This window comes from Bufo bufo, chromosome 5 (assembly GCF_905171765.1).
Source record: "Bufo bufo chromosome 5, aBufBuf1.1, whole genome shotgun sequence".
Taxonomy (NCBI): Eukaryota; Metazoa; Chordata; class Amphibia; order Anura; family Bufonidae; genus Bufo; species Bufo bufo.
Genome location: NC_053393.1, coordinates 529,330,770 through 529,342,971, shown reverse-complemented (window position 1 = coordinate 529,342,971; position 12,202 = coordinate 529,330,770).

The following is a 12,202-nucleotide window of genomic DNA, read 5'->3' as shown; positions in this document are numbered from 1 at the left end:
CGATGATGAAGCCCCTTCATCACCCGGCTCCCAAGTGCGATCAGCTACATCATCATCATCGAGTACTGTCTGCAAGTCACTGATGTCCTCCTCAACTGTCTCTGGGTCAGGAACCTGACCGCTCGAAAAATCAGCTCCCACGCCCCTCCCCTCATCACTACTTGCCCGCCTAGTGGAGGAAGCGGCAGATGTCTCCTCTACATTTTGGCTGGGCAGTAGCTACTGACTGTCCTCTAGTAGCTCGTCCTCTCTGTATAGTGGAGCTGAGCCCACAGCCTACACTACTTCTCTGGCTGAGGGAACAGAAAAGGACAGAGGCAGGTTGAAGACAGGTGAGGGCACACAACCTGCTCCTGAGCCATGCCAACTAAGGGTTGTGTCTGACAAACCCACCGACTCTTGGCTGGGGGAGTCTGATGTCTCTTGCGACGAAGTCGAAGATCGAGTCAACCATTCAAGAACTGCTGGGTTGCTGGTCAATACACGACCGCTAGCTGACACTGGGAGCTCTGGCCTCTTGAAGTGACCCCTGCTGCCACGGCCCCTTACTATGCTGCGACCTGTGCCTACACCAGAAACATTTAGGTATCTGCCACTCCCCTGTGCAGGGCCTGGCACTTCTCTGTCTGACATACTGTTAGATCAAATAAATAAATAAAAAGGAAATTAAAAAAAAGTCTGTAATTTTCTCACTTCACCACACAACGGCTAATAAGCCCTTTTTTCCCCACTAATACACATAAAAAAGGGCTTTAGAACATATAAATGCACCGCTGAACGGCAAATAGGCCCTTATTTTTTTCCACTTATACACGCCACAAAGGGATTTAGAACATAACTGCACCGCTAAACGGCAAATATATTTTTCTTTTGTGTCTAATACATGACAAAAAGGGCTTTAGAACATATAACTGCACCGCTGAACGGCAAATATATTTTACTTTTGCCACTTATACATGCCAAAAAGGGCTTTGGAACATATAACTGCACCGCTGAACGGCAAATATATTTTACTTTTGCCACTTATACATGCCAAAAAGGGCTTTGGAACATATAACTGCACCGCTGAACGGCAAATATATTTTACTTTTGCCACTAATACACGGCAAAAAGGGCTTTAGAACATATAACTGCAGCGCTGAATGGCAAATATATTTTTATTTTTTCCACTCATACACTCGACAAAAGGGCTTTAGAAAATATAACTGTACCGCTGAACGGCAAATAGGCCCTTATTTTTTTTCCACTTATACATGCCACAAAGGGATTTAGAACATAACTGCACCGCTAAACGGCAAATATATTTTTCTTTTGTGTCTAATACATGACAAAAAGGGCTTTAGAACATATAACTGCACCGCTGAACGGCAAATATATTTTACTTTTGCCACTTATACATGCCAAAAAGGGCTTTGGAACATATAACTGCACCGCTGAACGGCAAATATATTTTACTTTTGCCACTTATACATGCCAAAAAGGGCTTTGGAACATATAACTGCACCGCTGAACGGCAAATATATTTTACTTTTGCCACTAATACACGGCAAAAAGGGCTTTAGAACATATAACTGCAGCGCTGAATGGCAAATATATTTTTATTTTTTCCACTCATACACTCGACAAAAGGGCTTTAGAAAATATAACTGTACCGCTGAACGGCAAATAGGCCCTTATTTTTTTTCCACTTATACATGCCACAGAAGGCTTTAGAACAAATAACTGCATCGCTGAACGGCAAATATATTTTATTTTTGCCACTAATACACGGCAAAGAGGGCTTTAGAACATATAACTGCACAGTCAGGGAAAAAAGGTGATAAGGCATTCTTCAGATACATAAATGAAAAAAGGAAACTAAAACAAGGAATTACCAAATTAAAAACTATAGATAGTGCAGGGAGAGATATTTTTTTTTGGGAAGGACTATTGTTGTGTGTGGCAGCAGCAATATATATTTTACCTCTAAAATCGATTTTATCTTCGGTTTTGTGCGTATTATTGTCAGTCTGTAAAAGTGGCGTACTACTCGGACAACATCGTTCCCAGCAGCAACCTGGGAGTCCAAGATGCATCCAGACATCCTCCCCATGCTGTTCCCGAACCATTTCAGTGGTGTTTCCATCAATTTCTGACTTTTTCCTATGAACCAGACACCCTCCCCTCTTCAGAGCAGGGGGTGCCTGGTTTAATGCTCGGGTTCTCCCATTGACTTCCATTGTGCTCGGTAGAGTTATGCCAATACATTTATGCACCCCCCATGTCCCCATACCATTGATAATGACATGGCCAACTGTTACAAAGCATCTAATGACATAGGGCATACAGGCGACAATGCAATGTTTATAGCATGCTTGGTCATGTGATCGCGATCTCTCTCCCCTCTCACGAATATACGGCGCGTCTAGCCCGCTGAGAGGGAAGGAGACAGGCGCGGGAGAGAAGTGGAGTGACACAGGGGGGAGGAGACAGGGTGCGCGAGCATTGATGATGCACGGCCCGTATCTAACACCAATGGGGAGCGCACATCGGAGGAGAATGTCTAAGAGGGAGGGGAGGTAGGCTATTTAATAGGGCGCATCAAAAGGCGCGCAAACGCTATTACCCCACTCCCCTGACGAAGCTGCAAGCAGCGGTGAAACATGTCAGCAGGGCTAGTGTTTGCTGTTGTATTTTAGACAGGGAATAGCAGAGGGCACCAATTGGAATTGATAGGGAAAATTTGGATGGATAGACTGTTGTGTGTGTAGTGAACTGGGTATGTGACCAATCCGCTCAGTGCTCGAAATCACAATCCACATGTGAACGAGCAGAGTGTACGATCAGTGCGCGTGTAACAGCACACTTGCGGCAGGACGGATCCGACAGGCTGTTCACCAAGTCGGATCCGTCCTGCGGCTATTTCGCCGTGCCGCCGGACCGCCGCTCCGTCCCCATTGACTATAATGGGGACGGGGGCGGAGCTCCGGCGCAGCACGGCGGTGCACGGCGAAAGCCGCCCGGACTAAAAAGCCTGACATGCAGTAATTTTAGTCCGGCGGCCTTTCGCCGTGCCCCGCCGTGCTGCGTCGGAGCTCCGCCCCCATTATAGTCAATGGGGACGGAGCGGCGGTCCGGCGGCACGGCGAAATAGCCGCAGGACGGATCCGACACGGTGAACAGCCTGTCGGATCTGTCCTGCCGCAAGTGTGAAAGTAGCCTTAGCGGTGAATACTGCAGTAGCATTATACTGTGAGTCTCTCCCCCCCATAGCACAACGTGTCATACATTCCTATGGAAGCAGGGACAGCTACCAGAGAGCGGGACATATCTCCCCTCTACCGGGACCGCAGGACACTGAAATCTGTGACTGTTTCGTCAGATCTGGGACGGTTGGGAGGAATGAAATAGCACTATGCTATGTAATGACCAGTGATGAGCGGCAGGGGAAATATTCAAATTTGCAATATTTTGCAAAAATTTGGGCGAATATTTGTTATATATTCGCGAATTCGAGAATTCATGATCTCCGGTCATTATTTTCTTGAATGCGCAAATCGGCAATCGTTAAATTTGTGATAGAAATTCACAATACGGAAATTCGCAATCAACATTACTCCTAAAGTCAAGGATATTGCAGCCTTCTCATTGGCCTACAAGCAAGAAGCAGTGAGGGATCATGGGTACTGATGAAAAAAAAACTAGAATATTCGCCATTACGAAGATATAGCACTATATTCTAGATATTCGCGAATTCTCAAAGTGCTAATATTCGCGATAATAATTCACGATTAGAATATTCGTGATCAACACTAGTAATGACTTCCCCATCAATCTCCTTCTCCACTGTCTAGAGAAACATAGAGCTATACACAGTATTTCTGGGAATTTAGATGAATGAATAAAAGATATATTGGCCCATTCACTATGAGATCTCTACCTCGGCACTAAGAAGAGAGAATCTACTGAGCATGTCAGTCCACCTGTACATGTAGGAGAAGGTGGACTATAGGGATAGACAGCATGGGGCTCTATGGAAAAAAAAATAACATGCATAAAAAAACTGATTATGTTTAATCTCATGTATATGACAACAATACTTCATTTGAAATGCCCTATTCATTACATAGTAATACTGTCCATAAGATTAGCATATATATTTGTATGAAGTTGCAGCTTGTGTCCAAAAGAGGGCAGTGTTTCTTCCCAATGGTTTTCAGCATTCCTGATTTAAAGGGAAAGCAGTCATAAGGAAGTTGAAATAATGAAATATGTTTTAGCTGGAAAGAGACGTCTCACCTGTTGGATGGTGAATAAACAGAAGCCATTACATTGGGAGTGCGTCTGATAAAAATCTGCTGTGATCTGACAACATACGGCAAACTGGGCAGCACTCGATCCAGTGTAAGTTATTTGTTATTTCTGGGCAATAGCAAAAAAAAATACTTAATATTTGCCAACTGTCAAAGTTGCTGACAGGGTCATCCCATGACAAATTTAAATCATACATAGTCTAATACAGAATAATCTCTTTTTAAGAAAGCCAGAACCAGTCCTGTGCCTCACATGGATCCAAAGATCTCCCCATTAGTGTTGAGCGAGCATAAATATCAGTTCGGCTCGAGCGTCGCTATCAGTGGCGCACCTACAGGGGGGGTCCGGACCCCCCCTAGAACAACCAACCGAATTTTTTTTTTTTTAATCCTTCAGGGCCGCACCGCCGATCACCACAGGCGGCGCGGCCCTGGATGTAATTTCGGCCGCGGCGGTGGGGGGGGGCCGGGGGGACAGTGGGAGTACTAGGAGATGAGCGCTTCATCTCCATATCTAATCCATCTGTATCGCCGTCCTTAGGACAGCGATACAGATGCCTGTGCTGTGCTGTGGCAGGGGAGGGAGGGGCGTGTCCCTCCCCTGTTCTTCTGATAGGCCGCAGGCACTAATGCCTGCAGCCTATCAGAGGCCGGCTCAGGCAAGATGACGTCATCATCACGCGCCTGAGCCGGGCAGCACACAGCAGAGCAGGGACACAGGCCGGAAGAGCCTGCATCGCATCGCTGCTGATGGAGGTAAGTATCAGTGTATTTTTTGCTTTATTTTTGTTGTTTTGTTTTTTTTGGAGGGGTGGAGCTGGCACTATGGGGGCACTAAAGGGGAGACTAAAGGGGAGAACGGCACTCTGGGGCATCTGGTGGTACTTTTTTTTTTAGGTGGCACTTCTTACTGGCACATTATGGGGGGGGGGGGGGGGGGCATGGGGGAGAGGAGCACTATGGGGGTTCTAAAGGGGCTTTTTTTTTTTACACATTATGGGGAGAACGGCACAAGGGGGCATCTGGTGGCACTATAGGGGCATTATTTGGGGGGCACCATGGGGGAGAGGAGCACTATGGGGGCTCTAAAGGGGCTTTTTTTTTTTTACACATTATGGGAGGCACTACAGGGGAGAACAGCACTATGGGGCATCTGGTGGCACTATAGGGGCATTATTTGGGGGCACTATGGGGAAGTGGGGGTACTAAAAGGGCCTTTTTTTCTTATTGGCACATGGGGGCATTATGGCATCTGGTGGCACTAAGGGGGCATTTTTTACTGGCACATTATGGGAGGCACTATAGGGGAGGGCGGCACTATGGAGGAGTGGAGCACTATTGGGGCATATGGTGGAACTTTATGGGGCGGCACCATGGGGGAGAGGAGCACTATGGGGGCATCTGGGGGGTCTAAAGGGGCTTTTTTTTAATTGACATATTATGGGGGCACTATAGGGGAGAATGGCACTATAGGGGCATTATTTGGGGGCACTAAGGGGAAGTGGGGGCTCTAAAGGGGCCTTTATTCTTATTGGCACATTATGGGGGCATTATGGCATCTGGTGTCACTAAGGGGGCATTTTTTTACTGGCACATTATGGTAGGCACTATAGGGGAGAGCGGCACTATGGGGGAGTGGAGCACTATTGGGGCATATGGTGGCACTATATAGGGGTATTTTATACTGGCATACATTATGGGGACATTAGCTCAACAGCGGGCACTAAGCGGGGGTATTTCATGTACTGTCATATTGTAGGGAGAATTATTAGTACTAGGAGGTATTATGCGGAGCTTTGCTAATACTGGGGGGCTATGAGGAACATGATTACTAGTATGGGCACTATAGGGGCGTTATTACTACTAAGTGTGCTCTGGCAGAGAATTATTTCTATTTTGGGGAGCCCTGTTATTTTGGGGGGCACCCTGCCACAGTATCAGCTTAGCACAATAATTTTTGGGGGACATTATCTTTATACTATTAGTGTCTGGGCGCAGTTATTTTTTTAGAGCACTGTGTGCCAATAATTGTTGAGGGGGGCACTATCTGTGTGGTAGTAGTATTTCCAGGGGGACTGTTTCTGTAGTATAGTATTGGGGGCACAGCGGGCACAGTATTGGGGGTGGCAGGAAAGGGTGTTCAGAAGATGTGAAGATGATGGAAATGTGGGAAACTAATGTCTGTTTGTTAATCTCTGCAGAGATGGGAGATGGCTGAAAAATCATCATGGCGGTCTGGTCTGAATGGAGAAGATGAGGAAAGAGAACGTCTACAACAAAGGTGACATCACTGGATGGAAGAGGTATGGGGCGCTATGTAGGAGAGGAGATGCTCCGGCTCCTCCCCCTGCCATTTGCAGAAGGAGGATTCAGAGCTGGGTGAGGACGGTCAAGGGGGGCAGCAGGCCACGGGCGGGTGGCAGATGGTGGGGGGGAACCACAGGCAATGAGCAGGATCTGGGGAGGGAGGAGAGCGGAGGAGCTTCCTGGCTGTAGCTTGTTATATAAGCAGGCAGTGCAGCCAGGACAGACCCCCCTCTCCGTATGATGTGTAGAGGCCTCAACTATAGAATGTCAGCTGTACAGTGTTTGTTGGGAGTGGCCTATTATATGTAGGAGGGGCTTTTAATAATGGGCGGGGCCAAAAAATTTGCGGCGCGCTTCGCGCGCCACATTGTTATTTTCATACGGGCCTTTTAGAATCGCCAAGTAAAAGAATCAGCACAACACACTACACCCTTTCCCTGCATTTTTAAATATAAAGGGGGCTTTGAAAAATTCAATTCACATAGCGCACTACACATGCCGTATTTTTTTGCCTTTCGGACCCCCCCTAAAGAAAATTCCTGGGTGCTCCCCTGGTCGCTATGCTTGGCACATGGCTGTACTCGGCCAAGTAACTCATGTGCTCGAGCGCCATGCTCGAGTCTCCTTCCCGCACGTTTCGCGGCTGCTAAGCAGCCAATAAATGTGCAGGTAAGTACTGCCATCACTGTAATGCCACTTCACCACCACCAGCATGATCCGCCACATGGCATCAAAGCACCGTAATAGATGGGCCGAACGCCTGGGTCCACAATCTGTGTCTGCGGGTCACACCGCTGCCTCCTCTTCCCCTGTGTTATGTGCTGGCCAATCCCCTGTCCAAGACGCAGGCTCAGATTCCTCCCGCCCTGCACCTGGACCTTCGCAAGCACCATCAGCGACCACATCCACTTTCCTGTCCCAGGGCAGCATCCAAATGTCCTTACCCCAGGCATTTGAACGCAAGCGCAAATACCCAGCCACCCACCCTCAGGCCATAGCACTAAATGCGCAGCTTTCCAAATTACTGGCCCTGGAAATGTTGCCATTTAGGCTTGTGGACACTGAGGCCTTCCGCAGCCTGATGTCGGCGGCTGTCCCTCTTTACGCAGTTCCAAGCCGCCACTATTTTTCAAGGTGTGCCATGCCAGCCTTACACCAACATGTGTCCCATAACATCACACGTGCCCTGACCAACTCAGTTACTGGGAAGGTCCACTTAACCACTGACACATGGAGAAGTGATTTCGGCCAGGGATGCTACATTTTCCTGATGGCACACTGGGTGAATGTTGTGGAGGCCAGGAGCGACTCATACTCTGGGATGGCACAGGTGCTACCGACGCCAAGGATTGCGGTCCCCAATTCCATCAGGGTTTCCGCCACCACCTACGTTAGTGGCTCCAACCCCCACTTCTCCTCCTCTGCCTCCTCCTCCACTTCCACCTCTGAATTATCCGCGTGCAGCACTAGTCAGTCATCAGTCGGTAGCTGGAAGCAGTGTAGCAATGCAGTGGGAAGGCGGCAACAGGTCGTGCTGAAGCTGATCTGCTTAGGGGACATACAGCACACCGCCGCAGAGCTGTGGCAGGGGATAAGGGACCAGACTGAGAACCAGGCATGGTTGTGTCTGATAATGGCCGTAACTTGGTGGCGGCTTTGGAGCTCGGCAACCTTAGACACATCCAATGCCTTGCTCACATATTCAACCTTGTGGTTCAGCGGTTTCTAGAAACCTACCCGAATATGCCTGAGCTACTGGTGAAGGAGTGCCGCGTGTGTGCACATTTCCACAAGTCACCAACAGCTTCAGCCGGTCTGTCAGCGCTGCAGCAGTGCTTGAAATTGCCAACTCACCGGCTGTTATGCGACGTGAGCACGCGCTGGAACACCAAGTTCCACATGTTGGCCAGACTTTGTGAGCAGCAGAGGGCAGTTGTGGAATACCAGCTGCAACCTAATTGTCGCCTTTCCAGTCAGCTTCCGCTCTTCACAAGCGACTAGTGGGCATGGATGTCTGACCTCTGTGAGGTTTTACGCAACTTTGAGGAATCAACACAGATGGTGAGGGTCGTTAACGCTATTATCAGCGTTACCATCCCACTTCTGTGTCTTCTCAAATGCTAGCTGCTCACAATTAAGGACAACGCTTTGCATGTGGAAGAGGTGGAAATGGGGGAAGACATTACACAGGTTGATGATAGCCAGACCACCCTCAGTTTGTCTTCTCAGCGCGAATTGGAGGCTGAAGAGGAGGAGGAGCAGAAGACGGTTGCCTCCGCTACAGAGGGTAGTACCCATCGAAGTTTAATTCCATATGTTCTGCGTGGGTGGGCAGAAGAGGAGGAAGAGGAGATTGGGAGTGATCCTCTTGATGATGACAGCGATGTCTCGCCTGTTGGTACCCTGGCACACATGGCTGACTTCATCTTAGGCTGCCTTTCCCACGACCCGCGCATTATATGCATTTTAAACAACACGGATTACTGTCGCCAAAAAATGGACCATGACTTTCACGGTTATGAAAATCAAAAATCTTTATTAATGATATACAATACATACATAATAATAAAAGGCAGCACAAAGGTGGGACACACAGATAAGAAACAGGACCCAAGGAGGGGCCGGGAGGTCAGCACACCAGAAAACAGGGAAGGAGTATAGAAAATAAAAAACACCAAGGCGCCTCTAGACGAAAAGCCCCAGACAGGCTGCAATGGAGGCAAATGTGAGGACAATAAGGCTTGGTGAATGAACAGAATAAGCATACCCTGAATGGTGTGTCGATCTCTCAGCCACCTCCTGACCCAACGCCGTTTTGCCAGTAACCTGGCTTCTTCCGGGGATATGGAATCATGAGACAACACCTCCCCTATATAGTGCCCACACAGGTGTGTGGAGAAGTAATTAACATTAAAAGACCTGGTTGAATCTTCCTTTTCTCATCCTCCTCTTCTGTCATATCAACATGCATTGCTTATTCGTCACATATAATGCCCTCGCATATATGGCCTTCGAATATAATTTTTTAGAGGGTCCGCTCACCAGCAGGCCCTCACATCAAATTTTTTAGAGGGTCCGCTCACCAGCAGGCCCTCACATATAATTTTTTACAGGGTCCGCTCACCAACAGGCCCTCACATATTATTTTTTACAGGGTCCGCTCACCAGCAGGCCCTCACATATAATTTTTTACAGGGTCCACTCACCTGCAGGCCAGCAACTCAAATCTTTTACAGGGTCAGCTTATCTGCAGGCCCAAACCTAAAATCTTTTACAGGGTCATCTCATCTGCAGGCCCGCAACTCAAATCTTTTACAGGGTCAGCTTATCTGCAGGCCAGCAACTCAAATCTTTTACAGGGTCAAATCTTTTACAGGGTCAGCAAGGTGACATACTGTGGAGATGGCAGCACGAGGAGGCCACATTGTGGCACAATGACTGAGTCTGGATAAAAGACTAAGGCCACAGATTGTTTAGAAAGATGCAGATGGAAACAATCTGTGGAGCTGTATCACGATCACCTGCAGATTAATGCAGACCAGGGGTGTAGCTATAGGGAAGCAGGGGAAGCTGCAGCTTTGGGTCCCTGACTCAGAAGGGGCCCATCCAGGAGGAGGAGGATTAAAGCATTTGGTCAGGGCCCCCTCAACAGTATTACACAATGAAATGATATACAGTGACAGTATAGACAGTGTATAAAACGGATGGAACAGCTGCCGGGCCTGGTCTAAGAGAGCGATCTTTACTAGCCACAGGAATGGGGGTGGCATGAAAGGTATGAGTCACTAAAAAATTACTGTGGGATGGAGCCCCATTCAAAAATTTGCTGTGGGGCCCAGTCATTTCTAGCTACGCCACTGATGCCGCCCACAAAAGCAAGTTGGGTTTATCGATTCCAAAACTTTAATTAAATTGTGGGCCTGGTGATCAGTTTAAGGCCTTTTAAGCAGCAGCAGCAGTATGGTGATAAAAATGAGTGGCAAGGTGACATGGTGTGGAGATAGCAGCATGAGGAGGCCACATAGTGGCACAAAGACAGTCTGGATAAAAGACTGAGGCCACAGATTGTTGAGAAAGATGCAGATGGAAACAAATCTGTAGAGCTGTATGACGGTCACCTGCAGATAATTGCAGTTTGTCAGTTCCACCTTAGCTCACCAGCAGGCCCGCAACTCAAATCTTTTAAAGGGTCAGCTCACCTGCAGGCCCTCACCTACAATCTTTTTGAGGGTCAGCTCACCTGCAGGCCCTCAGCTAATTATACTTAATAGGTAATTTGAGCGCATGCTGCCTTGCTTGGATGTGGTAACCGTAGCCGTTTCTCAGGCTCCCCCTCCGGAATCAAACACTAATTCCCCATTACCCATAGTTACAATGGTTTTGAGCTGACTGTTACATCGAAAGTTGATAGGGAAGATATCCAAATGGATCGTGGATGTCACGGGGACGTGCGATCAGGCAGAAGTTATCTAGATTCAACAAAGCGGCAGCAGGGCCTCTCCTGTATAATGTTTCCTCAACCAAAATACCGCAGTGACATTCCCTGTAATTTTTTATTACTCATTCCAATAACAGGGCATCTTAAGAGTCCTGTATTGTTATTTATCATCACTACCTCCAAGAGTCGGGAGTCTGTGATCTGCGTGCCACCCGCTTGCCTTCCTTGGATGTGGTAGCCGTTTCTCAGGCTCCCTCTCCGCAATCAAACACTGATTCCCCGTTATCCCTAGTTTACAATGGTTTTGAGCTGACAATTACATCGAAAGTTGATAGGCCAGACATCCGAATGGATCGTCGCCGTCACGGGGACGTGCCATCGGTCCCAGGTTAACTAGAGTCACCAAAGCGGCAGCAGGCCACCACCCATAATGTTTTAGATGGTCAGATCAGCAGGCCCTTGCTCCTAATGTTTTTGAGGGTCACCAGCAGGCCATCAATCATAATTTTTATTATGAACCAGGCTCCCTCCCCTCTTCAGAGCAGGCGGTACCTGGTTTAATGCTCGGGTTCTCCCATTGACTTCTATTATACTCGGGTGTTCGGCCCGAGCCCCCGAGCACTACGGTGCTCGATCAACACTACTCCCTATTCATTGCTCCAATTAATTTTAAGCTGGCAGCACAGATGGCATGTCCTTTCTCAAGGGGCCTGTCCTGTATGCTGCCGCTGGTGGCAGTTGATAAATGGAACTGAGCATGTGCTTACATCTCCATGAGCAAAAATTTGAAAAAGAGCAAACAGCAGGTGGCGCTATACAGATAGATTTCATTGAATAACTCATTAGCTATAATACATTTTTAATTACATGCAATTACAAAAGTATTCAGATCCAGGTGCTGGTTTGAAAACTGTAGAATATTGTTTGTGGGACAAACCTTTTAAGGACCCTAATTTCTCACATTGCAAATTCAATACATTGACATACAAGCAAAACCTTTGACAGACTATTGCAATTCACAATACAGCCACTGGGTGGCAGCACATAGACACACAGCATAAATAACTCCTGACAGAGTATCATGATTTTTTCCAAAGTTGTTCCTCTCGCACTGCACTTTTCGGAATATGTCCAGCCAAGGGGAAGGGTAACGGAGGAGACCTCT